General features: G+C 38.8%; 12 non-coding genes across 12 annotated transcripts; all 12 read left to right on the forward strand.

Moving 5' to 3' along the window:
* Positions 1-348: 348 nt before the first annotated feature.
* On the forward strand, positions 349-419 carry TRNAG-GCC (transfer RNA glycine (anticodon GCC)). Its single transcript has one exon. It is a non-coding gene; the product is annotated as a tRNA-Gly (tRNA).
* Positions 420-9,057: 8,638 nt separating this feature from the next.
* TRNAG-GCC (transfer RNA glycine (anticodon GCC)) lies at positions 9,058-9,128 on the forward strand. Its single transcript has one exon. It is a non-coding gene; the product is annotated as a tRNA-Gly (tRNA).
* Positions 9,129-9,374: 246 nt separating this feature from the next.
* On the forward strand, positions 9,375-9,445 carry TRNAG-GCC (transfer RNA glycine (anticodon GCC)). Its single transcript has one exon. It is a non-coding gene; the product is annotated as a tRNA-Gly (tRNA).
* A 6,825-nt stretch (positions 9,446-16,270) lies between these two features.
* Positions 16,271-16,341, forward strand: TRNAG-GCC (transfer RNA glycine (anticodon GCC)). The gene has a single exon. It is a non-coding gene; the product is annotated as a tRNA-Gly (tRNA).
* A 2,005-nt stretch (positions 16,342-18,346) lies between these two features.
* TRNAG-GCC (transfer RNA glycine (anticodon GCC)) lies at positions 18,347-18,417 on the forward strand. Its single transcript has one exon. It is a non-coding gene; the product is annotated as a tRNA-Gly (tRNA).
* A 3,226-nt stretch (positions 18,418-21,643) lies between these two features.
* Positions 21,644-21,714, forward strand: TRNAG-GCC (transfer RNA glycine (anticodon GCC)). The gene has a single exon. It is a non-coding gene; the product is annotated as a tRNA-Gly (tRNA).
* Positions 21,715-22,241: 527 nt separating this feature from the next.
* On the forward strand, positions 22,242-22,312 carry TRNAG-GCC (transfer RNA glycine (anticodon GCC)). The gene has a single exon. It is a non-coding gene; the product is annotated as a tRNA-Gly (tRNA).
* Positions 22,313-22,871: 559 nt separating this feature from the next.
* On the forward strand, positions 22,872-22,942 carry TRNAG-GCC (transfer RNA glycine (anticodon GCC)). The gene has a single exon. It is a non-coding gene; the product is annotated as a tRNA-Gly (tRNA).
* Positions 22,943-24,415: 1,473 nt separating this feature from the next.
* Positions 24,416-24,486, forward strand: TRNAG-GCC (transfer RNA glycine (anticodon GCC)). The gene has a single exon. It is a non-coding gene; the product is annotated as a tRNA-Gly (tRNA).
* A 527-nt stretch (positions 24,487-25,013) lies between these two features.
* Positions 25,014-25,084, forward strand: TRNAG-GCC (transfer RNA glycine (anticodon GCC)). Its single transcript has one exon. It is a non-coding gene; the product is annotated as a tRNA-Gly (tRNA).
* Positions 25,085-25,643: 559 nt separating this feature from the next.
* On the forward strand, positions 25,644-25,714 carry TRNAG-GCC (transfer RNA glycine (anticodon GCC)). The gene has a single exon. It is a non-coding gene; the product is annotated as a tRNA-Gly (tRNA).
* Positions 25,715-26,592: 878 nt separating this feature from the next.
* Positions 26,593-26,663, forward strand: TRNAG-GCC (transfer RNA glycine (anticodon GCC)). Its single transcript has one exon. It is a non-coding gene; the product is annotated as a tRNA-Gly (tRNA).
* Positions 26,664-27,550: the final 887 nt, after the last annotated feature.

Consider the following 27,550-nt stretch of genomic DNA (forward strand, 5'->3'; position numbering starts at 1 on the left):
TGAAATGTCCGTGAAGGAACAACAACATATTGCATAGGTGGTTCAGTGGTAGAATTCTCGCCTGCCACGCGGGAGGCCCGGGTTCGATTCCCGGCCAATGCAAAATGATTTTGGTGCTGTCAATTAATTGTTCAATATGACGTTATTTCTGTGTGTCACTAAAAGCGCGGAAACCTCGCACATTGTCTGTGCGAGACATATGTAAATTTCAGGTGGAAACAACTGACTAGATTATTTGTATATATATATGGAATCTACAATATCGAGTACTGATACTAACTTAATCTGCATTATGTTACATAAAATTCAATATTTCCTGAAATGTCCGTGACGGAACAACAACATATCGCATTGGTGGTTCAGTGGTAGAATTCTCGCCTGCCACGCGGGAGGCCCGGGTTCGATTCCCGGCCAATGCAAAATGATTTTGGTGCTGTCAATTAATAGTTCAATATGACGTCATTTCTGTGTGTCACTAAAAACGCGGAAATCTCGCACATTGCCCATGCGAGACGTATGTAAATTTCAGGTGGAAACAACTGAATAGATTATTTGTATAAATATGGAATCTACAATATCGAGTACTGATACTAACTTAATCTGCATTATGTCACATAAAATTAAATATTTCATGAAATGTCCGTGAAGGAACAACAACATATTGCATAGGTGGTTCAGTGGTAGAATTCTCGCCTGCCACGCGGGAGGCCCGGGTTCGATTCCCGGCCAATGCAAAATGATTTTGGTGCTGTCAATTAATAGTTCAATATGACGTCATTTCTGTGTGTCACTAAAAACGCGGAAATCTCGCACATTGCCCATGCGAGACGTATGTAAATTTCAGGTGGAAACAACTGAATAGATTATTTGTATATATATGGAATCTACATTATCGAGTACTGATACTAACTTAATCTGCATTATGTTACATAAAATTCAATATTTCCTGAAATGTCCGTGATGGAACCACAACATATCGCATTGGTGGTTCAGTGGTAGAATTCTCGCCCGCCACCCGGCCAATGCAAAAAGATTTTGCTGCTGTCAATTAATAGTTCAATATGACGTCATTTCTGTGTGTTACTAAAAGCGCGGAAATCTCGCACATTGCCCATGCGAGACGTATGTAAATTTCATGTGGAAACAACTGACTAGATTATTTGTATATATATGGAATCTACATTATCGAGTACTGATACTAACTTAATCTGCATTATGTTACATAAAATTCAATATTTCCTGAAATGTCCGTGATGGAACCACAACATATCGCATTGGTGGTTCAGTGGTAGAATTCTCGCCCGCCACCCGGCCAATGCAAAAAGATTTTGCTGCTGTCAATTAATAGTTCAATATGACGTCATTTCTGTGTGTTACTAAAAGCGCGGAAATCTCGCACATTGCCCATGCGAGACGTATGTAAATTTCATGTGGAAACAACTGACTAGATTATTTGTATATATATGGAATCTACATTATCGAGTACTGATACTAACTTAATCTGCATTATGTCACATAAAATTCAATGCTTCCTGAAATGTCCGTGATGGAACAACAACATAGCGCATTGGTGGTTCAGTGGTAGATTCCCGGCCAATGCAAAATGATTTTGGTGCTGTCAATTAATAGTTTAATATGACGTCATTCCTGTGTGTCACTAAAAACGCGGAAATCTCGCACATTGCCCATGAGAGACGTATGTAAATTTCAGGTGGAAACAACTGACTAGATTATTTGTATATATATGGAATCTACATTATCGAGTACTGATATTAACTTAATCTGCATTATGTTACATAAAATTCAATATTTCCTTAAATGTCCGTGATGGAACCACAACATATCGCATTGGTGGTTCAGTGGTAGAATTCTCGCCCGCCACCCGGCCAATGCGAAAAGATTTTGGTGCTGTCAATTAATAGTTCAATATGACGTCATTTCTGTGTGTTACTAAAAGCGCGGAAATCTCGCACATTGCCCATGCGAGACGTATGTAAATTTCATGTGGAAACAACTGACTAGATTATTTGTATATATATGGAATCTACATTATCGAGTACTGACACTAACTTAATCTGCATTATGTCACATAAAATTCAATATTTCCTGAAATGTCCGTGATGGAACAACAACATATCGCATTGGTGGTTCAGTGGTAGAATTCTCGCATGCCACCCGGCCAATGCAAAAAGATTTTGGTGCTGTCAATTAAGAGTTCAATATGACGTTATTTCTGTGAGTCGCTAAAAGCGCAGAAATCTCGCACATTACCCATGCGAGACGTATGTAAATTTCAGGTGGAAACAACTGACTAGATTATTTGTATAGATATGGAATCTTCATTATCGAGTACTGATACCAACTTAGTCTGCATTATGACACATACAATTCAATATTTCCTGAAATGTCCGTGATGGAACAACAACATAGCGCATTGGTGAAACAACAACATAGCGCATTGCTGGTTCAGTGGTAGAATTCTCGCCTGCCGCGCCAGGGCAAAATGATTTTGGTGCTGTCAATTAATAGTTCAATGTGACGCTATTTCTGTGTGTCACTAAAAGCGCGGATATCTCGCACATTGCCTGTGCGACAAATATGTAAATTTCAGGTGGAAACAACTGACTAGATTATTTGTATAGATATGGATTCTACATTATCGCGTTCTGATACTAACTTAATCTGCATTATGTCACATAAAATTAAATATTTCCTGAAATGTCCGTGATAAAACAACAACATATTGCATTGGTGGTTCAGTGGTAGAATTGTCGCCAGCCAGGCGGGAGGCCCGGGTTCGATTCCCGGCCAATTCAATATGATTTTGGTGCTGTCAATTAATAGTTCAATATGACGCTATTTCTGTGTGTCACTAAAAGCGCGGATATCTCGCAAATTGCCCATGCAAGGCGTATGTAAATTTCAGGTGGTAACAACTAACTAGACTATTTGTATAGATATGGAATCTACATTATCGAGTTCTGATACTAACTTAATCTGCATTATGTCACATAAAATTCAATATTTCCTGAAATGTCCGTGATGGAACAACAACATAGCGCATTGGTGAAACAACAACATAGCGCATTGCTGGTTCAGTGGTAGAATTCTCGCCTGCCGCGCCAGGGCAAAATGATTTTGGTGCTGTCAATTAATAGTTCAATGTGACGCTATTTCTGTGTGTCACTAAAAGCGCGGATATCTCGCACATTGCCTGTGCGACAAATATGTAAATTTCAGGTGGAAACAACTGACTAGATTATTTGTATAGATATGGATTCTACATTATCGCGTTCTGATACTAACTTAATCTGCATTATGTCACATAAAATTAAATATTTCCTGAAATGTCCGTGATAAAACAACAACATATTGCATTGGTGGTTCAGTGGTAGAATTGTCGCCAGCCAGGCGGGAGGCCCGGGTTCGATTCCCGGCCAATTCAAAATGATTTTGGTGCTGTCAATTAATAGTTCAATATGACGCTATTTCTGTGTGTCACTAAAAGCGCGGATATCTCGCAAATTGCCCATGCAAGGCGTATGTAAATTTCAGGTGGTAACAACTAACTAGACTATTTGTATAGATATGGAATCTACATTATCGAGTTCTGATACTAACTTAATCTGCATTATGTCACATAAAATTCAATATTTCCTGAAATGTCCGTGATGGAACAACAACATATCGCATTGGTGGTTCAGTGGTAGATTCCCGGCCAATGCAAAATGATTTTGGTGCTGTCAATTAATAGTTCAATATGACGTTATTTCTGTGTGTCACTAAAAGCGCGGAAATCTCGCACATTGCCTGTGCGAGACGTATGTAAATTTCAGGTGGAAACAACTGACTAGATTATTTGTATAGATATGGAATCTACATTATCGTGTACTGATACTAACTTAATCTGCATTATATCACATAAAATTCAATATTTCCTGAAATGTCCGTGATGGAACAACAACATAGCGCATTGGTGGTTCAGTGGTAGATTCCCGGCCAATGCAAAATGATTTTGGTGCTGTCATTTAATAGTTCAATATGACGTTATTTCTGTGAGTCGCTAAAAGCGCAGAAATCTCGCACATTACCCATGCGAGACGTATGTAAATTTCAGGTGGAAACAACTGACTAGATTATTTGTATAGATATGGAATCTACATTATCGAGTACTGATAGCAACTTAGTCTGCATTATGGCACATAAAATTCAATATTTCCTGAAATGTCCGTGATGGAACAGCAACATAGCGCATTGGTGGTTCAGTGGTAGAATTATCGCCTGCCACGCCGGAGGCCCGGGTTCGATTCCCAGCCAAGGCAAAATGATTTTGGTGCTGTCAATTAATAGTTCAATGTGACGTTATTTCTGTGTGTCACTAAAAGCCCAGAAATCTCGCACATTGCCTGTGCGAGACATAGTTAAATTTCAGGTGGAAACAACAGGCTACATTATTTGTATAGATATGGAATCTACATTATCACGTTCTGATACTAACTTAATCTGAATTATGACACATAAAATTAATTATTTCCTGAAATGTCTGTGATAAAACAACAACATATTGCATTGGTGGTTCAGTGGTAGAATTGTCGCCAGCCAGGCGGGAGGACCGGGTTCGAATCCCGGCCAATTCAAAACGATTTTGGTGCTGTCAATTAATAGTTCAATATGACGTTATTTCTGTGTGTCACTAAAAGCGCGGATATCTCGCAAATTGCCCATGCAAGGCGTATGTAAATTTCAGGTGGAAACAACTGACTAGATTATTTGTATAGATATGGAATCTACATTTTCGAGTTCTGATACTAACTTAATCTGCATTATGTCACATAAAATTCAATATTTCCTGAAATGTCCGTGTTGGAACAACAACATATCGCATTGGTGGTTCAGTGGTGGACTCCCGGCCAATGCAAAATGATTTTGGTACTGTCAATTAATTGTTCAATATGACGTTATTTCTGTGTGTCACTAAAAGCGCGGAAACCTCGCACATTGTCTGTGCGAGACATATGTAAATTTCAGGTGGAAACAACTGACTAGATTATTTGTACATATATGGAATCTACAATATCGAGTACTGATACTAACTTAATCTGCATTATGTTACATAAAATTCAATATTTCCTGAAATGTCCGTGATGGAACAACAACATATCGCATTGGTGGTTCAGTGGTAGAATTGTCGCCAGCCAGGCGGGAGGCCCGGGTTCGATTCTCGGCCAATTCAAAATGATGTTGGTGCTGTCAATTAATAGTTCAATATGACGCTATTTCTGTGTGTCACTGAAAGCGCGGATATCTCGCAAATTGCCCATGCAAGGCGTATGTAAATTTCAGGATGTAACAACTAACTAGATTATTTGTATAGATATGGAATCTACATTTTCGAGTTCTGATACTAACTTAATCTGCATTATGTCACATAAAATTCAATATTTCCTGAAATGTCCGTGATGGAACAACAACATATCGCAATGGTGGTTCAGTGGTAGATTCCCGACCAATGCAAAATGATTTTGGTGCTGTCAATTAATAGTTCAATATGACGTCATTTCTGTGTGTCACTAAAAGCGCGGAAATCGCGCACATTGCCCTTTGCGAGACGTATGTAAATTTCAGGTGGAAACAACTGACTAGATTATTTGTATATATTTATGGAATCTACATTATCGAGTACTGATACTAACTTAGTCTGCATTATGTTACATAAAATTCAAAATTTCCTGAAATGTCCGTGATGGAACAACAACATATCGCATTGGTGGTTCAGTGGTAGAATTCTCGCCTGCCACGCGGGAGGCGCGGGTTCGATTCCCGGCCAATGCAAAATGATTTTGGTGCTGTCAATTAATAGTTCAATATGACATTGTTTCTGAGTGTCACTAAAAGCCCGGAATTCTCGCACATTGCCCGTGCGAGACGTATGTAAATTTCAGGTGGAAACAACTGACTAGATTATTTGTATAAATATGGAATCTACAATATCGAGTACTGATACTAACTTAATCTGAATTATGTCACATAAAATTCAATATTTCCTGAAATGTCCGTGATGGAACAACAACATAGCGCATTGGTGGTTCAGTGGTAGATTCCCGGCCAATGCAAAATGATTTTGGTGCTGTCATTTAATAGTTCAATATGACGTTATTTCTGTGAGTCGCTAAAAGCGCAGAAATCTCGCACATTACCCATGCGAGACGTATGTAAATTTCAGGTGGAAACAACTGACTAGATTATTTGTATAGATATGGAATCTACATTATCGAGTACTGATAGCAACTTAGTCTGCATTATGGCACATAAAATTCAATATTTCCTGAAATGTCCGTGATGGAACAGCAACATAGCGCATTGGTGGTTCAGTGGTAGAATTCTCGCCTGCCACGCCGGAGGCCCGGGTTCGATTCCCAGCCAAGGCAAAATGATTTTGGTGCTGTCAATTAATAGTTCAATGTGACGTTATTTCTGTGTGTCACTAAAAGCCCAGAAATCTCGCACATTGCCTGTGCGAGACATAGTTAAATTTCAGGTGGAAACAACAGGCTACATTATTTGTATAGATATGGAATCTACATTATCACGTTCTGATACTAACTTAATCTGAATTATGACACATAAAATTAATTATTTCCTGAAATGTCTGTGATAAAACAACAACATATTGCATTGGTGGTTCAGTGGTAGAATTGTCGCCAGCCAGGCGGGAGGACCGGGTTCGATTCCCGGCCAATTCAAAACGATTTTGGTGCTGTCAATTAATAGTTCAATATGACGTTATTTCTGTGTGTCACTAAAAGCGCGGATATCTCGCAAATTGCCCATGCAAGGCGTATGTAAATTTCAGGTGGAAACAACTGACTAGATTATTTGTATAGATATGGAATCTACATTTTCGAGTTCTGATACTAACTTAATCTGCATTATGTCACATAAAATTCAATATTTCCTGAAATGTCCGTGTTGGAACAACAACATATCGCATTGGTGGTTCAGTGGTGGACTCCCGGCCAATGCAACATGATTTTGGTACTGTCAATTAATTGTTCAATATGACGTTATTTCTGTGTGTCACTAAAAGCGCGGAAACCTCGCACATTGTCTGTGCGAGACATATGTAAATTTCAGGTGGAAACAACTGACTAGATTATTTGTACATATATGGAATCTACAATATCGAGTACTGATACTAACTTAATCTGCATTATGTTACATAAAATTCAATATTTCCTGAAATGTCCGTGATGGAACAACAACATATCGCATTGGTGGTTCAGTGGTAGAATTGTCGCCAGCCAGGCGGGAGGCCCGGGTTCGATTCTCGGCCAATTCAAAATGATGTTGGTGCTGTCAATTAATAGTTCAATATGACGCTATTTCTGTGTGTCACTGAAAGCGCGGATATCTCGCAAATTGCCCATGCAAGGCGTATGTAAATTTCAGGATGTAACAACTAACTAGATTATTTGTATAGATATGGAATCTACATTTTCGAGTTCTGATACTAACTTAATCTGCATTATGTCACATAAAATTCAATATTTCCTGAAATGTCCGTGATGGAACAACAACATATCGCATTGGTGGTTCAGTGGTAGATTCCCGACCAATGCAAAATGATTTTGGTGCTGTCAATTAATAGTTCAATATGACGTTATATCTGTGTGTCACTAAAAGCGCGGAAATCTCGCACATTGCCCATGCGAGACGTATGTAAATTTCAGGTGGAAACAACTGACTAGATTATTTGTATAAATATGGAATCTACAATATCGAGTACTGATACTAACTTAATCTGCATTATGTCACATAAAATTCAATATTTCCTGAAATGTCCGTGAAGGAACAACAACATATCGCATTGGTGGTTCAGTGCTAGTATTCTCGTCTGCCAGGCGGGAGGCCCGGGTTCGATTCCCGGCCAATTCAAAATGATTTTGGTGCTGTCAATTAATAGTTCAATATGACGTTATTTCTGTGTGTCACTAAAAGCGCGGATATCTCGCAAATTGCCCATGCAAGGCGTATGTAAATTCAGGTGGAAACAACTGAATAGATTATTTGTATAGATATGGAATCTACATTATCGTGTGCTGATACTAACTTAATCTGCATTATGTCACATAAAATTCAATATTTCCTGAAATGTCCGTGTTGGAACAACAACATATCGCATTGGTGGTTCAGTGGTGGACTCCCGGCCAATGCAAAATGATTTTGGTGCTGTCAATTAACAGTTCAATATGACGTTATGTCTGTGTGTCACTAAAAGCGCGGAAACCTCGCACATTGCCTGTGCGACAAATATGTAAATTTCAGGTGGAAACAACTGACTAGATTATTTGCATAGATATGGAATCTACATTATCGCGTTCTGATACTCACTTAATCTGCATTATGTCACATAAAATTCAATATTTCCTTAAATGTCCGTGATGGAACAACAACATATCACATTGGTGGTTCAGTGGTAGATTCCCGGCCAATGCTAAATGATTTTGGTGCTGTCAATTAATAGTTCAATATGACGTCATTTCTGTGTGTCACTAAAAACGCGGAAATCTCGCACATTGTCTGTGCGAGACATATGTAAATTTCAGGTGGAAACAACTGACTAGATTATTTGTATATATATATGGAATCTACAATATCGAGTACTGATACTAACTTAATCTGCATTATGTTACATAAAATTCAATATTTCCTGAAATGTCCGTGACGGAACAACAACATATCGCATTGGTGGTTCAGTGGTAGAATTCTCGCCTGCCACGCGGGAGTCCCGGGTTCGATTCCCGGCCAATGCCAAATGATTTTGGTGCTGTCAATTAATAGTTCAATATGACGTTATATCTGTGTGTCACTAAAAGCGCGGAAATCTCGCACATTGCCCATGCGAGACGTATGTAAATTTCAGGTGGAAACAACTGACTAGATTATTTGTATAAATATGGAATCTACAATATCGAGTACTGATACTAACTTAATCTGCATTATGTTACATAAAATTCATTATTTCCTGAAATGTCCGTGATGGAACAACAACATATCGCATTGGTGGTTCAGTGGTAGAATTCTCGCCTGCCACGCGGGAGGCCCGGGTTCGATTCCCGGCCAATGCAAAATGATTTTGGTGCTGTCAATTAATTGTTCAATATGACGTTATTTCTGTGTGTCACTAAAAGCGCGGAAACCTCGCACATTGTCTGTGCGAGACATATGTAAATTTCAGGTGGAAACAACTGACTAGATTATTTGTATATATATATGGAATCTACAATATCGAGTACTGATACTAACTTAATCTGCATTATGTTACATAAAATTCAATATTTCCTGAAATGTCCGTGACGGAACAACAACATATCGCATTGGTGGTTCAGTGGTAGAATTCTCGCCTGCCACGCGGGAGGCCCGGGTTCGATTCCCGGCCAATGCAAAATGATTTTGGTGCTGTCAATTAATAGTTCAATATGACGTTATATCTGTGTGTCACTAAAAGCGCGGAAATCTCGCACATTGCCCATGCGAGACGTATGTAAATTTCAGGTGGAAACAACTGACTAGATTATTTGTATAAATATGGAATCTACAAAATCGAGTACTGATACTAACTTAATCTGCATTATGTCACATAAAATTCAATATTTCATGAAATGTCCGTGAAGGAACAACAACATATTGCATAGGTGGTTCAGTGGTAGAATTCTCGCCTGCCACGCGGGAGGCCCGGGTTCGATTCCCGGCCAATGCAAAATGATTTTGGTGCTGTCAATTAATAGTTCAATATGACGTCATTTCTGTGTGTCACTAAAAACGCGGAAATCTCGCACATTGCCCATGCGAGACGTATGTAAATTTCAGGTGGAAACAACTGAATAGATTATTTGTATATATATGGAATCTACATTATCGAGTACTGATACTAACTTAATCTGCAGTATGTTACATAAAATTCAATATTTCCTGAAATGTCCGTGATGGAACCACAACATATCGCATTGGTGGTTCAGTGGTAGAATTCTCGCCCGCCACCCGGCCAATGCAAAAAGATTTTGCTGCTGTCAATTAATAGTTCAATATGACGTCATTTCTGTGTGTTACTAAAAGCGCGGAAATCTCGCACATTGCCCATGCGAGACGTATGTAAATTTCATGTGGAAACAACTGACTAGATTATTTGTATATATATGGAATCTACATTATCGAGTACTGATACTAACTTAATCTGCATTATGTTACATAAAATTCAATATTTCCTGAAATGTCCGTGATGGAACCACAACATATCGCATTGGTGGTTCAGTGGTAGAATTCTCGCCCGCCACCCGGCCAATGCAAAAAGATTTTGCTGCTGTCAATTAATAGTTCAATATGACGTCATTTCTGTGTGTTACTAAAAGCGCGGAAATCTCGCACATTGCCCATGCGAGACGTATGTAAATTTCATGTGGAAACAACTGACTAGATTATTTGTATATATATGGAATCTACATTATCGAGTACTGATACTAACTTAATCTGCATTATGTCACATAAAATTCAATGCTTCCTGAAATGTCCGTGATGGAACAACAACATAGCGCATTGGTGAAAAAACAACATAGCGCATTGCTGGTTCAGTGGTAGAATTCTCGCCTGCCGCGCCAGGGCAAAATGATTTTGGTGCTGTCAATTAATAGTTCAATGTGACGCTATTTCTGTGTGTCACTAAAAGCGCGGATATCTCGCACATTGCCTGTGCGACAAATATGTAAATTTCAGGTGGAAACAACTGACTAGATTATTTGTATAGATATGGATTCTACATTATCGCGTTCTGATACTAACTTAATCTGCATTATGTCACATAAAATTAAATATTTCCTGAAATGTCCGTGATAAAACAACAACATATTGCATTGGTGGTTCAGTGGTAGAATTGTCGCCAGCCAGGCGGGAGGCCCTGGTTCGATTCCCGGCCAATTCAAAATGATTTTGGTGCTGTCAATTAATAGTTCAATATGACGCTATTTCTGTGTGTCACTAAAAGCGCGGATATCTCGCAAATTGCCCATGCAAGGCGTATGTAAATTTCAGGTGGTAACAACTAACTAGACTATTTGTATAGATATGGAATCTACATTATCGAGTTCTGATACTAACTTAATCTGCATTATGTCACATAAAATTCAATATTTCCTGAAATGTCCGTGATGGAACAACAACATAGCGCATTGGTGAAACAACAACATAGCGCATTGCTGGTTCAGTGGTAGAATTCTCGCCTGCCGCGCCAGGGCAAAATGATTTTGGTGCTGTCAATTAATAGTTCAATGTGACGCTATTTCTGTGTGTCACTAAAAGCGCGGATATCTCGCACATTGCCTGTGCGACAAATATGTAAATTTCAGGTGGAAACAACTGACTAGATTATTTGTATAGATATGGATTCTACATTATCGCGTTCTGATACTAACTTAATCTGCATTATGTCACATAAAATTAAATATTTCCTGAAATGTCCGTGATAAAACAACAACATATTGCATTGGTGGTTCAGTGGTAGAATTGTCGCCAGCCAGGCGGGAGGCCCGGGTTCGATTCCCGGCCAATTCAAAATGATTTTGGTGCTGTCAATTAATAGTTCAATATGACGCTATTTCTGTGTGTCACTAAAAGCGCGGATATCTCGCAAATTGCCCATGCAAGGCGTATGTAAATTTCAGGTGGTAACAACTAACTAGACTATTTGTATAGATATGGAATCTACATTATCGAGTTCTGATACTAACTTAATCTGCATTATGTCACATAAAATTCAATATTTCCTGAAATGTCCGTGATGGAACAACATATCGCATTGGTGGTTCAGTGGTAGATTCCCGGCCAATGCAAAATGATTTTGGTGCTGTCAATTAATAGTTCAATATGACGTTATTTCTGTGTGTCACTAAAAGCGCGGAAATCTCGCACATTGCCTGTGCGAGACGTATGTAAATTTCAGGTGGAAACAACTGACTAGATTATTTGTATAGATATGGAATCTACATTATCGTGTACTGATACTAACTTAATCTGCATTATATCACATAAAATTCAATATTTCCTGAAATGTCCGTGATGGAACAACAACATAGCGCATTGGTGGTTCAGTGGTAGATTCCCGGCCAATGCAAAATGATTTTGGTGCTGTCATTTAATAGTTCAATATGACGTTATTTCTGTGAGTCGCTAAAAGCGCAGAAATCTCGCACATTACCCATGCGAGACGTATGTAAATTTCAGGTGGAAACAACTGACTAGATTATTTGTATAGATATGGAATCTACATTATCGAGTACTGATAGCAACTTAGTCTGCATTATGGCACATAAAATTCAATATTTCCTGAAATGTCCGTGATGGAACAGCAACATAGCGCATTGGTGGTTCAGTGGTAGAATTCTCGCCTGCCACGCCGGAGGCCCGGGTTCGATTCCCAGCCAAGGCAAAATGATTTTGGTGCTGTCAATTAATAGTTCAATGTGACGTTATTTCTGTGTGTCACTAAAAGCCCAGAAATCTCGCACATTGCCTGTGCGAGACATAGTTAAATTTCAGGTGGAAACAACAGGCTACATTATTTGTATAGATATGGAATCTACATTATCACGTTCTGATACTAACTTAATCTGAATTATGACACATAAAATTAATTATTTCCTGAAATGTCTGTGATAAAACAACAACATATTGCATTGGTGGTTCAGTGGTAGAATTGTCGCCAGCCAGGCGGGAGGACCGGGTTCGATTCCCGGCCAATTCAAAACGATTTTGGTGCTGTCAATTAATAGTTCAATATGACGTTATTTCTGTGTGTCACTAAAAGCGCGGATATCTCGCAAATTGCCCATGCAAGGCGTATGTAAATTTCAGGTGGAAACAACTGACTAGATTATTTGTATAGATATGGAATCTACATTTTCGAGTTCTGATACTAACTTAATCTGCATTATGTCACATAAAATTCAATATTTCCTGAAATGTCCGTGTTGGAACAACAACATATCGCATTGGTGGTTCAGTGGTGGACTCCCGGCCAATGCAAAATGATTTTGGTACTGTCAATTAATTGTTCAATATGACGTTATTTCTGTGTGTCACTAAAAGCGCGGAAACCTCGCACATTGTCTGTGCGAGACATATGTAAATTTCAGGTGGAAACAACTGACTAGATTATTTGTACATATATGGAATCTACAATATCGAGTACTGATACTAACTTAATCTGCATTATATCACATAAAATTCAATATTTCCTGAAATGTCCGTGATGGAACAACAACATAGCGCATTGGTGGTTCAGTGGTAGATTCCGGGCAATGCAAAATGATTTTGGTGCTGTCATTTAATAGTTCAATATGACGTTATTTCTGTGAGTCGCTAAAAGCGCAGAAATCTCGCACATTACCCATGCGAGTCGTATGTAAATTTCAGGTGGAAACAACTGACTAGATTATTTGTATAGATATGGAATCTACATTATCGAGTACTGATAGCAACTTAGTCTGCATTATGGCACATAAAATTCAATATTTCCTGAAATGTCCGTGATGGAACATCAACATAGCGCATTGGTGGTTCAGTGGTAGAATTCTCGCCTGCCACGCCGGAGGCCCGGGTTCGATTCCCAGCCAAGGCAAAATGATTTTGGTGCTGTCAATTAATAGTTCAATGTGACGTTATTTCTGTGTGTCACTAAAAGCCCAGAAATCTCGCACATTGCCTGTGCGAGACATAGTTAAATTTCAGGTGGAAACAACAGGCTACATTATTTGTATAGATATGGAATCTACATTATCACGTTCTGATACTAACTTAATCTGAATTATGACACATAAAATTAATTATTTCCTGAAATGTCTGTGATAAAACAACAACATATTGCATTGGTGGTTCAGTGGTAGAATTGTCGCCAGCCAGGCGGGAGGACCGGGTTCGATTCCCGGCCAATTCAAAACGATTTTAGTGCTGTCAATTAATAGTTCAATATGACGTTATTTCTGTGTGTCACTAAAAGCGCGGATATCTCGCAAATTGCCCATGCAAGGCGTATGTAAATTTCAGGTGGAAACAACTGACTAGATTATTTGTATAGATATGGAATCTACATTTTCGAGTTCTGATACTAACTTAATCTGCATTATGTCACATAAAATTCAATATTTCCTGAAATGTCCGTGTTGGAACAACAACATATCGCATTGGTGGTTCAGTGGTGGACTCCCGGCCAATGCAAAATGATTTTGGTACTGTCAATTAATTGTTCAATATGACGTTATTTCTGTGTGTCACTAAAAGCGCGGAAACCTCGCACATTGTTTGTGCGAGACATATGTAAATTTCAGGTGGAAACAACTGACTAGATTATTTGTACATATATGGAATCTACAATATCGAGTACTGATACTAACTTAATCTGCATTATGTTACATAAAATTCAATATTTCCTGAAATGTCCGTGATGGAACAACAACATATCGCATTGGTGGTTCAGTGGTAGAATTGTCGCCAGCCAGGCGGGAGGCCCGGGTTCGATTCTCGGCCAATTCAAAATGATGTTGGTGCTGTCAATTAATAGTTCAATATGACGCTATTTCTGTGTGTCACTGAAAGCGCGGATATCTCGCAAATTGCCCATGCAAGGCGTATGTAAATTTCAGGATGTAACAACTAACTAGATTATTTGTATAGATATGGAATCTACATTTTCGAGTTCTGATACTAACTTAATCTGCATTATGTCACATAAAATTCAATATTTCCTGAAATGTCCGTGATGGAACAACAACATATCGCATTGGTGGTTCAGTGGTAGATTCCCGACCAATGCAAAATGATTTTGGTGCTGTCAATTAATAGTTCAATATGACGTCATTTCTGTGTGTCACTAAAAGCGCGGAAATCGCGCACATTGCCCTTTGCGAGACGTATGTAAATTTCAGGTGGAAACAACTGACTAGATTATTTGTATATATTTATGGAATCTACATTATCGAGTACTGATACTAACTTAGTCTGCATTATGTTACATAAAATTCAAAATTTCCTGAAATGTCCGTGATGGAACAACAACATATCGCATTGGTGGTTCAGTGGTAGAATTCTCGCCTGCCACGCGGGAGGCGCGGGTTCGATTCCCGGCCAATGCAAAATGATTTTGGTGCTGTCAATTAATAGTTCAATATGACATTGTTTCTGAGTGTCACTAAAAGCCCGGAATTCTCGCACATTGCCCGTGCGAGACGTATGTAAATTTCAGGTGGAAACAACTGACTAGATTATTTGTATAAATATGGAATCTACAATATCGAGTACTGATACTAACTTAATCTGAATTATGTCACATAAAATTCAATATTTCCTGAAATGTCCGTGATGGAACAACAACATATCGCATTGGTGGTTCAGTGGTAGATTCCCGACCAATGCAAAATGATTTTGGTGCTGTCAATTAATAGTTCAATATGACGTCATTTCTGTGTGTCACTAAAAGCGCGGAAATCGCGCACATTGCCCTTTGCGAGACGTATGTAAATTTCAGGTGGAAACAACTGACTAGATTATTTGTATATATTTATGGAATCTACATTATCGAGTACTGATACTAACTTAGTCTGCATTATGTTACATAAAATTCAAAATTTCCTGAAATGTCCGTGATGGAACAACAACATATCGCATTGGTGGTTCAGTGGTAGATTCCCGGCCAATGCAAAATGATTTTGGTGCTGTCAATTAATACTTCAATATGACGCTATTTCTGTATGTCACTAAAAGCGCGGATATCTCGCACATTGCCCATGCAAGGCGTATGTAAATTTCAGGTGGAAACAACTGACTAGATTATTTGTATACATATGGAATCTACATTATCGAGTTCTGATACTAACTTAATCTGCATTATGTCACATAAAATTCAATATTTCCTGAAATTTCCGTGATGGAACAACAACATATCGCATTGGTGGTTCAGTGGTAGATTCCCGGCCAATGCAAAATGATTTTGGTGCTGTCAATTAATAGTTCAATATGACGTCATTTCTGTGTGTCACTAAAAGCGCGAAAATCTCGCACATTGCCCATGCGAGACGTATGTAAATTTCAGGTGGAAACAACTGACTAGATTATTTGTATATATTATGGAATCTACATTATCGAGTACTGATACTAACTTAATCTGCATTATGTCACATAAAATTTAATATTTCCTGAAATGTCCGTGATGGATCAACAACATATCGCATTGGTGGTTCAGTGGTAGAATTCTCGCCTGCCACGCGGGAGGCCCGGGTTCGATTCCCGGCCAATGCAAATTGATTTTGGTGCTGTCAATTAATAGTTCAATATGACGTTATTTCTGTGTGTCACTAAAAGCGCGGAAATCTCGCACATTGCCCATGCGAGACGTATGTAAATTTCAGGTGGAAACAACTGACGAGATTATTTGTATAGATATGGAATCTACATTATCGCGTTCTGATGCTAACTTAATCTGCATTATGTCACATAAAATTCAATGCTTCCTGAAATGTCCGTGATGGAACAACAACATATCGCATTGGTGGTTCAGTGGTAGATTCCCGACCAATGCAAAATGATTTTGGTGCTGTCAATTAATAGTTCAATATGACGTCATTTCTGTGTGTCACTAAAAGCGCGGAAATCGCGCACATTGCCCTTTGCGAGACGTATGTAAATTTCAGGTGGAAACAACTGACTAGATTATTTGTATATATTTATGGAATCTACATTATCGAGTACTGATACTAACTTAGTCTGCATTATGTTACATAAAATTCAAAATTTCCTGAAATGTCCGTGATGGAACAACAACATATCGCATTGGTGGTTCAGTGGTAGAATTCTCGACTGCCACGCGGGAGGCCCAGGTTCGATTCCCGGCCAATGCAAAATTATTTTGGTGCTGTAAATTAATAGTTCAATATGACGTTATTTCTGTGTGTCACTAAAAGCGCGGAAATCTCGCACATTGCCCATGCGAGACGTATGTAAATTTCAGGTGGAAACAACTGACTAGATTATTTGTATAGATATGGAATCTACATTATCGAGTTCTGATACTAACTTAATCTGCATTATGTCACATAAAATTCAATATTTCCTGAAATGTCCGTGATGGAACAACAACATATCGCATTGGTGGTTCAGTGGTAGATTCCCGGCCAATGCAAAATGATTTTGGTGCTGTCAATTAATACTTCAATATGACGCTATTTCTGTATGTCACTAAAAGCGCGGATATCTCGCACATTGCCCATGCAAGGCGTATGTAAATTTCAGGTGGAAACAACTGACTAGATTATTTGTATACATATGGAATCTACATTATCGAGTTCTGATACTAACTTAATCTGCATTATGTCACATAAAATTCAATGCTTCCTGAAATGTCCGTGATGGAACAACAACATATCGCATTGGTGGTTCAGTGGTAGATTCCCGACCAATGCAAAATGATTTTGGTGCTGTCAATTAATAGTTCAATATGACGTCATTTCTGTGTGTCACTAAAAGCGCGGAAATCGCGCACATTGCCCTTTGCGAGACGTATGTAAATTTCAGGTGGAAACAACTGACTAGATTATTTGTATATATTTATGGAATCTACATTATCGAGTACTGATACTAACTTAGTCTGCATTATGTTACATAAAATTCAAAATTTCCTGAAATGTCCGTGATGGAACAACAACATATCGCATTGGTGGTTCAGTGGTAGAATTCTCGCCTGCCACGCGGGAGGCGCGGGTTCGATTCCCGGCCAATGCAAAATGATTTTGGTGCTGTCAATTAATAGTTCAATATGACATTGTTTCTGAGTGTCACTAAAAGCCCGGAAATCTCGCACATTGCCCATGCGAGACGTATGTAAATTTCAGGTGGAAACAACTGACTAGATTATTTGTATAAATATGGAATCTACAATATCGAGTACTGATACTAACTTAATCTTCATTATGTCACATAAAATTCAATATTTCCTGAAATGTCCGTGATGGAACAACAACATATCGCATTGGTGGTTCAGTGGTAGATTCCCGGCCAATGCAAAATGATTTTGGTGCTGTCAATTAATAGTTCAATATGACGTCATTTCTGTGTGTCACTAAAAGCGCGGAAATCTCGCACATTGCCCATGTGAGACGTATGTAAATTTCAGGTGGAAACAACTGACTAGATTATTTGTATATATTATGGAATCTACATTATCGAGTACTGATACTAACTTAATCTGCATTATGTCACATACAATTTAATATTTCCTGAAATGTCCGTGTTGGATCAACAACATATCGCATTGGTGGTTCAGTGGTAGAATTCTCGCCTGCCACGCGGGAGGCCCGGGTTCGATTCCCGGCCAATGCAAATTGATTTTGGTGCTGTCAATTAATAGTTCAATATGACGTTATTTCTGCGTGTCACTAAAAGCGCGGAAATCTCGCACATTGCCCATGCGAGACGTATGTAAATTTCAGGTGGAAACAACTGACTAGATTATTTGTATAGATATGGAATCTACATTATCGAGTTCTGATACTAACTTAATCTGCATTATGTCACATAAAATTCAATATTTCCTGAAATGTCCGTGATGGAACAACAACATATCGCATTGGTGGTTCAGTGGTAGATTCCCGACCAATGCAAAATGATTTTGGTGCTGTCAATTAATAGTTCAATATGACGTCATTTCTGTGTGTCACTAAAAGCGCGGAAATCGCGCACATTGCCCTTTGCGAGACGTATGTAAATTTCAGGTGGAAACAACTGACTAGATTATTTGTATATATTTATGGAATCTACATTATCGAGTACTGATACTAACTTAGTCTGCATTATGTTACATAAAATTCAAAATTTCCTGAAATGTCCGTGATGGAACAACAACATATCGCATTGGTGGTTCAGTGGTAGAATTCTCGCCTGCCACGCGGGAGGCGCGGGTTCGATTCCCGGCCAATGCAAAATGATTTTGGTGCTGTCAATTAATAGTTCAATATGACATTGTTTCTGAGTGTCACTAAAAGCCCGGAATTCTCGCACATTGCCCGTGCGAGACGTATGTAAATTTCAGGTGGAAACAACTGACTAGATTATTTGTATAAATATGGAATCTACAATATCGAGTACTGATACTAACTTAATCTGAATTATGTCACATAAAATTCAATATTTCCTGAAATGTCCGTGATGGAACAACAACATAGCGCATTGGTGGTTCAGTGGTAGATTCCCGGCCAATGCAAAATGATTTTGGTGCTGTCATTTAATAGTTCAATATGACGTTATTTCTGTGAGTCGCTAAAAGCGCAGAAATCTCGCACATTACCCATGCGAGACGTATGTAAATTTCAGGTGGAAACAACTGACTAGATTATTTGTATAGATATGGAATCTACATTATCGAGTACTGATAGCAACTTAGTCTGCATTATGGCACATAAAATTCAATATTTCCTGAAATGTCCGTGATGGAACAGCAACATAGCGCATTGGTGGTTCAGTGGTAGAATTCTCGCCTGCCACGCCGGAGGCCCGGGTTCGATTCCCAGCCAAGGCAAAATGATTTTGGTGCTGTCAATTAATATTTCAATGTGACGTTATTTCTGTGTGTCACTAAAAGCCCAGAAATCTCGCACATTGCCTGTGCGAGACATAGTTAAATTTCAGGTGGAAACAACAGGCTACATTATTTGTATAGATATGGAATCTACATTATCACGTTCTGATACTAACTTAATCTGAATTATGACACATAAAATTAATTATTTCCTGAAATGTCTGTGATAAAACAACAACATATTGCATTGGTGGTTCAGTGGTAGAATTGTCGCCAGCCAGGCGGGAGGACCGGGTTCGATTCCCGGCCAATTCAAAACGATTTTGGTGCTGTCAATTAATAGTTCAATATGACGTTATTTCTGTGTGTCACTAAAAGCGCGGATATCTCGCAAATTGCCCATGCAAGGCGTATGTAAATTTCAGGTGGAAACAACTGACTAGATTATTTGTATAGATATTGAATCTACATTTTCGAGTTCTGATACTAACTTAATCTGCATTATGTCACATAAAATTCAATATTTCCTGAAATGTCCGTGTTAGAACAACAACATATCGCATTGGTGGTTCAGTGGTGGACTCCCGGCCAATGCAAAATGATTTTGGTACTGTCAATTAATTGTTCAATATGACGTTATTTCTGTGTGTCACTAAAAGCGCGGAAACCTCGCACATTGTCTGTGCGAGACATATGTAAATTTCAGGTGGAAACAACTGACTAGATTATTTGTACATATATGGAATCTACAATATCGAGTACTGATACTAACTTAATCTGCATTATGTTACATAAAATTCAATATTTCCTGAAATGTCCGTGATGGAACAACAACATATCGCATTGGTGGTTCAGTGGTAGAATTGTCGCCAGCCAGGCGGGAGGCCCGGGTTCGATTCTCGGCCAATTCAAAATGATGTTGGTGCTGTCAATTAATAGTTCAATATGACGCTATTTCTGTGTGTCACTGAAAGCGCGGATATCTCGCAAATTGCCCATGCAAGGCGTATGTAAATTTCAGGATGTAACAACTAACTAGATTATTTGTATAGATATGGAATCTACATTTTCGAGTTCTGATACTAACTTAATCTGCATTATGTCACATAAAATTCAATATTTCCTGAAATGTCCGTGATGGAACAACAACATATCGCATTGGTGGTTCAGTGGTAGATTCCCGACCAATGCAAAATGATTTTGGTGCTGTCAATTAATAGTTCAATATGACGTTATATCTGTGTGTCACTAAAAGCGCGGAAATCTCGCACATTGCCCATGCGAGACGTATGTAAATTTCAGGTGGAAACAACTGACTAGATTATTTGTATAAATATGGAATCTACAATATCGAGTACTGATACTAACTTAATCTGCATTATGTCACATAAAATTCAATATTTCCTGAAATGTCCGTGAAGGAACAACAACATATCGCATTGGTGGTTCAGTGCTAGTATTCTCGTCTGCCAGGCGGGAGGCCCGGGTTCGATTCCCGGCCAATTCAAAATGATTTTGGTGCTGTCAATTAATAGTTCAATATGACGTTATTTCTGTGTGTCACTAAAAGCGCGGATATCTCGCAAATTGCCCATGCAAGGCGTATGTAAATTCAGGTGGAAACAACTGAATAGATTATTTGTATAGATATGGAATCTACATTATCGTGTGCTGATACTAACTTAATCTGCATTATGTCACATAAAATTCAATATTTCCTGAAATGTCCGTGTTGGAACAACAACATATCGCATTGGTGGTTCAGTGGTGGACTCCCGGCCAATGCAAAATGATTTTGGTGCTGTCAATTAACAGTTCAATATGACGTTATGTCTGTGTGTCACTAAAAGCGCGGAAACCTCGCACATTGCCTGTGCGACAAATATGTAAATTTCAGGTGGAAACAACTGACTAGATTATTTGCATAGATATGGAATCTACATTATCGCGTTCTGATACTCACTTAATCTGCATTATGTCACATAAAATTCAATATTTCCTTAAATGTCCGTGATAGAACAACAAAATAGCGCATTGGTGGTTCAGTGGTAGAATTCTCGCCTGCCACGCGGGAGGCCCGGGTTCGATTCCCGGCCAATGCAAAATGATTTTGGTGCTGTAAATTAATAGTTCAATATGACGTTATTTCTGTGTGTCACTAAAAGCGCGGAAACCTCGCACATTGTCTGTGCGAGACATATGTAAATTTCAGGTGGAAACAACTGACGAGATTATTTGTTTAGATATGGAATCTACATTATCACGTACTGATACTAACTTAATCTGCATTATGTCACATAAAATTCAATGCTTCCTGAAATGTCCGTGATGGAACAACAACATATCACATTGGTGGTTCAGTGGTAGATTCCCGGCCAATGCTAAATGATTTTGGTGCTGTCAATTAATTGTTCAATATGACGTTATTTCTGTGTGTCACTAAAAGCACGGAAACCTCGCACATTGTCTGTGCGAGACATATGTAAATTTCAGGTGGAAACAACTGACTAGATTATTTGTATATATATATGGAATCTACAATATCGAGTACTGATACTAACTTAATCTGCATTATGTTACATAAAATTCAATATTTCCTGAAATGTCCGTGACGGAACAACAACATATCGCATTGGTGGTTCAGTGGTAGAATTCTCGCCTGCCACGCGGGAGGCCCGGGTTCGATTCCCGGCCAATGCAAAATGATTTTGGTGCTGTCAATTAATAGTTCAATATGACGTTATATCTGTGTGTCACTAAAAGCGCGGAAATCTCGCACATTGCCCATGCGAGACGTATGTAAATTTCAGGTGGAAACAACTGACTAGATTATTTGTATAAATATGGAATCTACAATATCGAGTACTGATACTAACTTAATCTGCATTATGTCACATAAAATTCAATATTTCATGAAATGTCCGTGAAGGAACAACAACATATTGCATAGGTGGTTCAGTGGTAGAATTCTCGCCTGCCACGCGGGAGGCCCGGGTTCGATTCCCGGCCAATGCAAAATGATTTTGGTGCTGTCAATTAATAGTTCAATATGACGTCATTTCTGTGTGTCACTAAAAACGCGGAAATCTCGCACATTGCCCATGCGAGACGTATGTAAATTTCAGGTGGAAACAACTGAATAGATTATTTGTATATATATGGAATCTACATTATCGAGTACTGATACTAACTTAATCTGCATTATGTTACATAAAATTCATTATTTCCTGAAATGTCCGTGATGGAACAACAACATATCGCATTGGTGGTTCAGTGGTAGAATTCTCGCCTGCCACGCGGGAGGCCCGGGTTCGATTCCCGGCCAATGCAAAATGATTTTGGTGCTGTCAATTAATTGTTCAATATGACGTTATTTCTGTGTGTCACTAAAAGCGCGGAAACCTCGCACATTGTCTGTGCGAGACATATGTAAATTTCAGGTGGAAACAACTGACTAGATTATTTGTATATAAATATGGAATCTACAATATCGAGTACTGATACTAACTTAATCTGCATTATGTTACATAAAATTCAATATTTCCTGAAATGTCCGTGACGGAACAACAACATATCGCATTGGTGGTTCAGTGGTAGAATTCTCGCCTGCCACGCGGGAGGCCCGGGTTCGATTCCCGGCCAATTCAAAATGATTTTGGTGCTGTCAATTAATAGTTCAATATGACGTTATATCTGTGTGTCACTAAAAGCGCGGAAATCTCGCACATTGCCCATGCGAGACGTATGTAAATTTCAGGTGGAAACAACTGACTAGATTATTTGTATAAATATGGAATCTACAATATCGAGTACTGATACTAACTTAATCTGCATTATGTCACATAAAATTCAATATTTCATGAAATGTCCGTGAAGGAACAAGAACATATTGCATAGGTGGTTCACTGGTAGAATTCTCGCCTGCCACGCGGGAGGCCCGGGTTCGATTCCCGGCCAATGCAAAATGATTTTGGTGCTGTCAATTAATTGTTCAATATGACGTTATTTCTGTGTGTCACTAAAAGCGCGGAAACCTCGCACATTGTCTGTGCGAGACATATGTAAATTTCAGGTGGAAACAACTGACTAGATTATTTGTATATATATATGGAATCTACAATATCGAGTACTGATACTAACTTAATCTGCATTATGTTACATAAAATTCAATATTTCCTGAAATGTCCGTGACGGAACAACAACATATCGCATTGGTGGTTCAGTGGTAGTATTCTCGTCTGCCAGGCGGGAGGCCCGGGTTCGATTCCCGGCCAATTCAAAATGATTTTGGTGCTGTCAATTAATAGTTCAATATGACGTTATTTCTGTGTGTCACTAAAAGCGCGGATATCTCGCAAATTGCCCATGCAAGGCGTATGTAAATTCAGGTGGAAACAACTGAATAGATTATTTGTATAGATATGGAATCTACATTATCGTGTGCTGATACTAACTTAATCTGCATTATGTCACATAAAATTCAATATTTCCTGAAATGTCCGTGTTGGAACAACAACATATCGCATTGGTGGTTCAGTGGTGGACTCCCGGCCAATGCAAAATGATTTTGGTGCTGTCAATTAACAGTTCAATATGACGTTATGTCTGTGTGTCACTAAAAGCGCGGAAACCTCGCACATTGCCTGTGCGACAAATATGTAAATTTCAGGTGGAAACAACTGACTAGATTATTTGCATAGATATGGAATCTACATTATCGCGTTCTGATACTCACTTAATCTGCATTATGTCACATAAAATTCAATATTTCCTTAAATGTCCGTGATAGAACAACAAAATAGCGCATTGGTGGTTCAGTGGTAGAATTCTCGCCTGCCACGCGGGAGGCCCGGGTTCGATTCCCGGCCAATGCAAAATGATTTTGGTGCTGTAAATTAATAGTTCAATATGACGTTATTTCTGTGTGTCACTAAAAGCGCGGAAACCTCGCACATTGTCTGTGCGAGACATATGTAAATTTCAGGTGGAAACAACTGACGAGATTATTTGTTTAGATATGGAATCTACATTATCACGTACTGATACTAACTTAATCTGCATTATGTCACATAAAATTCAATGCTTCCTGAAATGTCCGTGATGGAACAACAACATATCACATTGGTGGTTCAGTGGTAGATTCCCGGCCAATGCTAAATGATTTTGGTGCTGTCAATTAATTGTTCAATATGACGTTATTTCTGTGTGTCACTAAAAGCACGGAAACCTCGCACATTGTCTGTGCGAGACATATGTAAATTTCAGGTGGAAACAACTGACTAGATTATTTGTATATATATATGGAATCTACAATATCGAGTACTGATACTAACTTAATCTGCATTATGTTACATAAAATTCAATATTTCCTGAAATGTCCGTGACGGAACAACAACATATCGCATTGGTGGTTCAGTGGTAGAATTCTCGCCTGCCACGCGGGAGGCCCGGGTTCGATTCCCGGCCAATGCAAAATGATTTTGGTGCTGTCAATTAATAGTTCAATATGACGTTATATCTGTGTGTCACTAAAAGCGCGGAAATCTCGCACATTGCCCATGCGAGACGTATGTAAATTTCAGGTGGAAACAACTGACTAGATTATTTGTATAAATATGGAATCTACAATATCGAGTACTGATACTAACTTAATCTGCATTATGTCACATAAAATTCAATATTTCATGAAATGTCCGTGAAGGAACAACAACATATTGCATAGGTGGTTCAGTGGTAGAATTCTCGCCTGCCACGCGGGAGGCCCGGGTTCGATTCCCGGCCAATGCAAAATGATTTTGGTGCTGTCAATTAATAGTTCAATATGACGTCATTTCTGTGTGTCACTAAAAACGCGGAAATCTCGCACATTGCCCATGCGAGACGTATGTAAATTTCAGGTGGAAACAACTGAATAGATTATTTGTATATATATGGAATCTACATTATCGAGTACTGATACTAACTTAATCTGCATTATGTTACATAAAATTCATTATTTCCTGAAATGTCCGTGATGGAACAACAACATATCGCATTGGTGGTTCAGTGGTAGAATTCTCGCCTGCCACGCGGGAGGCCCGGGTTCGATTCCCGGCCAATGCAAAATGATTTTGGTGCTGTCAATTAATTGTTCAATATGACGTTATTTCTGTGTGTCACTAAAAGCGCGGAAACCTCGCACATTGTCTGTGCGAGACATATGTAAATTTCAGGTGGAAACAACTGACTAGATTATTTGTATATAAATATGGAATCTACAATATCGAGTACTGATACTAACTTAATCTGCATTATGTTACATAAAATTCAATATTTCCTGAAATGTCCGTGACGGAACAACAACATATCGCATTGGTGGTTCAGTGGTAGAATTCTCGCCTGCCACGCGGGAGGCCCGGGTTCGATTCCCGGCCAATTCAAAATGATTTTGGTGCTGTCAATTAATAGTTCAATATGACGTTATATCTGTGTGTCACTAAAAGCGCGGAAATCTCGCACATTGCCCATGCGAGACGTATGTAAATTTCAGGTGGAAACAACTGACTAGATTATTTGTATAAATATGGAATCTACAATATCGAGTACTGATACTAACTTAATCTGCATTATGTCACATAAAATTCAATATTTCATGAAATGTCCGTGAAGGAACAAGAACATATTGCATAGGTGGTTCACTGGTAGAATTCTCGCCTGCCACGCGGGAGGCCCGGGTTCGATTCCCGGCCAATGCAAAATGATTTTGGTGCTGTCAATTAATTGTTCAATATGACGTTATTTCTGTGTGTCACTAAAAGCGCGGAAACCTCGCACATTGTCTGTGCGAGACATATGTAAATTTCAGGTGGAAACAACTGACTAGATTATTTGTATATATATATGGAATCTACAATATCGAGTACTGATACTAACTTAATCTGCATTATGTTACATAAAATTCAATATTTCCTGAAATGTCCGTGACGGAACAACAACATATCGCATTGGTGGTTCAGTGGTAGAATTCTCGCCTGCCACGCGGGAGGCCCGGGTTCGATTCCCGGCCAATGCAAAATGATTTTGGTGCTGTCAATTAATAGTTCAATATGACGTTATATCTGTGTGTCACTAAAAGCGCGGAAATCTCGCACATTGCCCATGCGAGACGTATGTAAATTTCAGGTGGAAACAACTGACTAGATTATTTGTATAAATATGGAATCTACAATATCGAGTACTGATACTAACTTAATCTGCATTATGTCACATAAAATTCAATATTTCATGAAATGTCCGTGAAGGAACAACAACATATTGCATAGGTGGTTCAGTGGTAGAATTCTCGCCTGCCACGCGGGAGGCCCGGGTTCGATTCCCGGCCAATGCAAAATGATTTTGGTGCTGTCAATTAATAGTTCAATATGACGTCATTTCTGTGTGTCACTAAAAACGCGGAAATCTCGCACATTGCCCATGCGAGACGTATGTAAATTTCAGGTGGAAACAACTGAATAGATTATTTGTATATATATGGAATCTACATTATCGAGTACTGATACTAACTTAATCTGCATTATGTTACATAAAATTCAATATTTCCTGAAATGTCCGTGATGGAACCACAACATATCGCATTGGTGGTTCAGTGGTAGAATTCTCGCCCGCCACCCTGCCAATGCAAAAAGATTTTGCTGCTGTCAATTAATAGTTCAATATGACGTCATTTCTGTGTGTTACTAAAAGCGCGGAAATCTCGCACATTGCCCATGCGAGACGTATGTAAATTTCATGTGGAAACAACTGACTAGATTATTTGTATATATATGGAATCTACATTATCGAGTACTGATACTAACTTAATCTGCATTATGTTACATAAAATTCAATATTTCCTGAAATGTCCGTGATGGAACCACAACATATCGCATTGGTGGTTCAGTGGTAGAATTCTCGCCCGCC

This window comes from Saccoglossus kowalevskii, chromosome 17 (genome assembly GCF_978046115.1).
Source record: "Saccoglossus kowalevskii chromosome 17, keSacKowa6.1, whole genome shotgun sequence".
In the NCBI taxonomy this organism is placed as follows: Eukaryota; Metazoa; Hemichordata; class Enteropneusta; family Harrimaniidae; genus Saccoglossus; species Saccoglossus kowalevskii.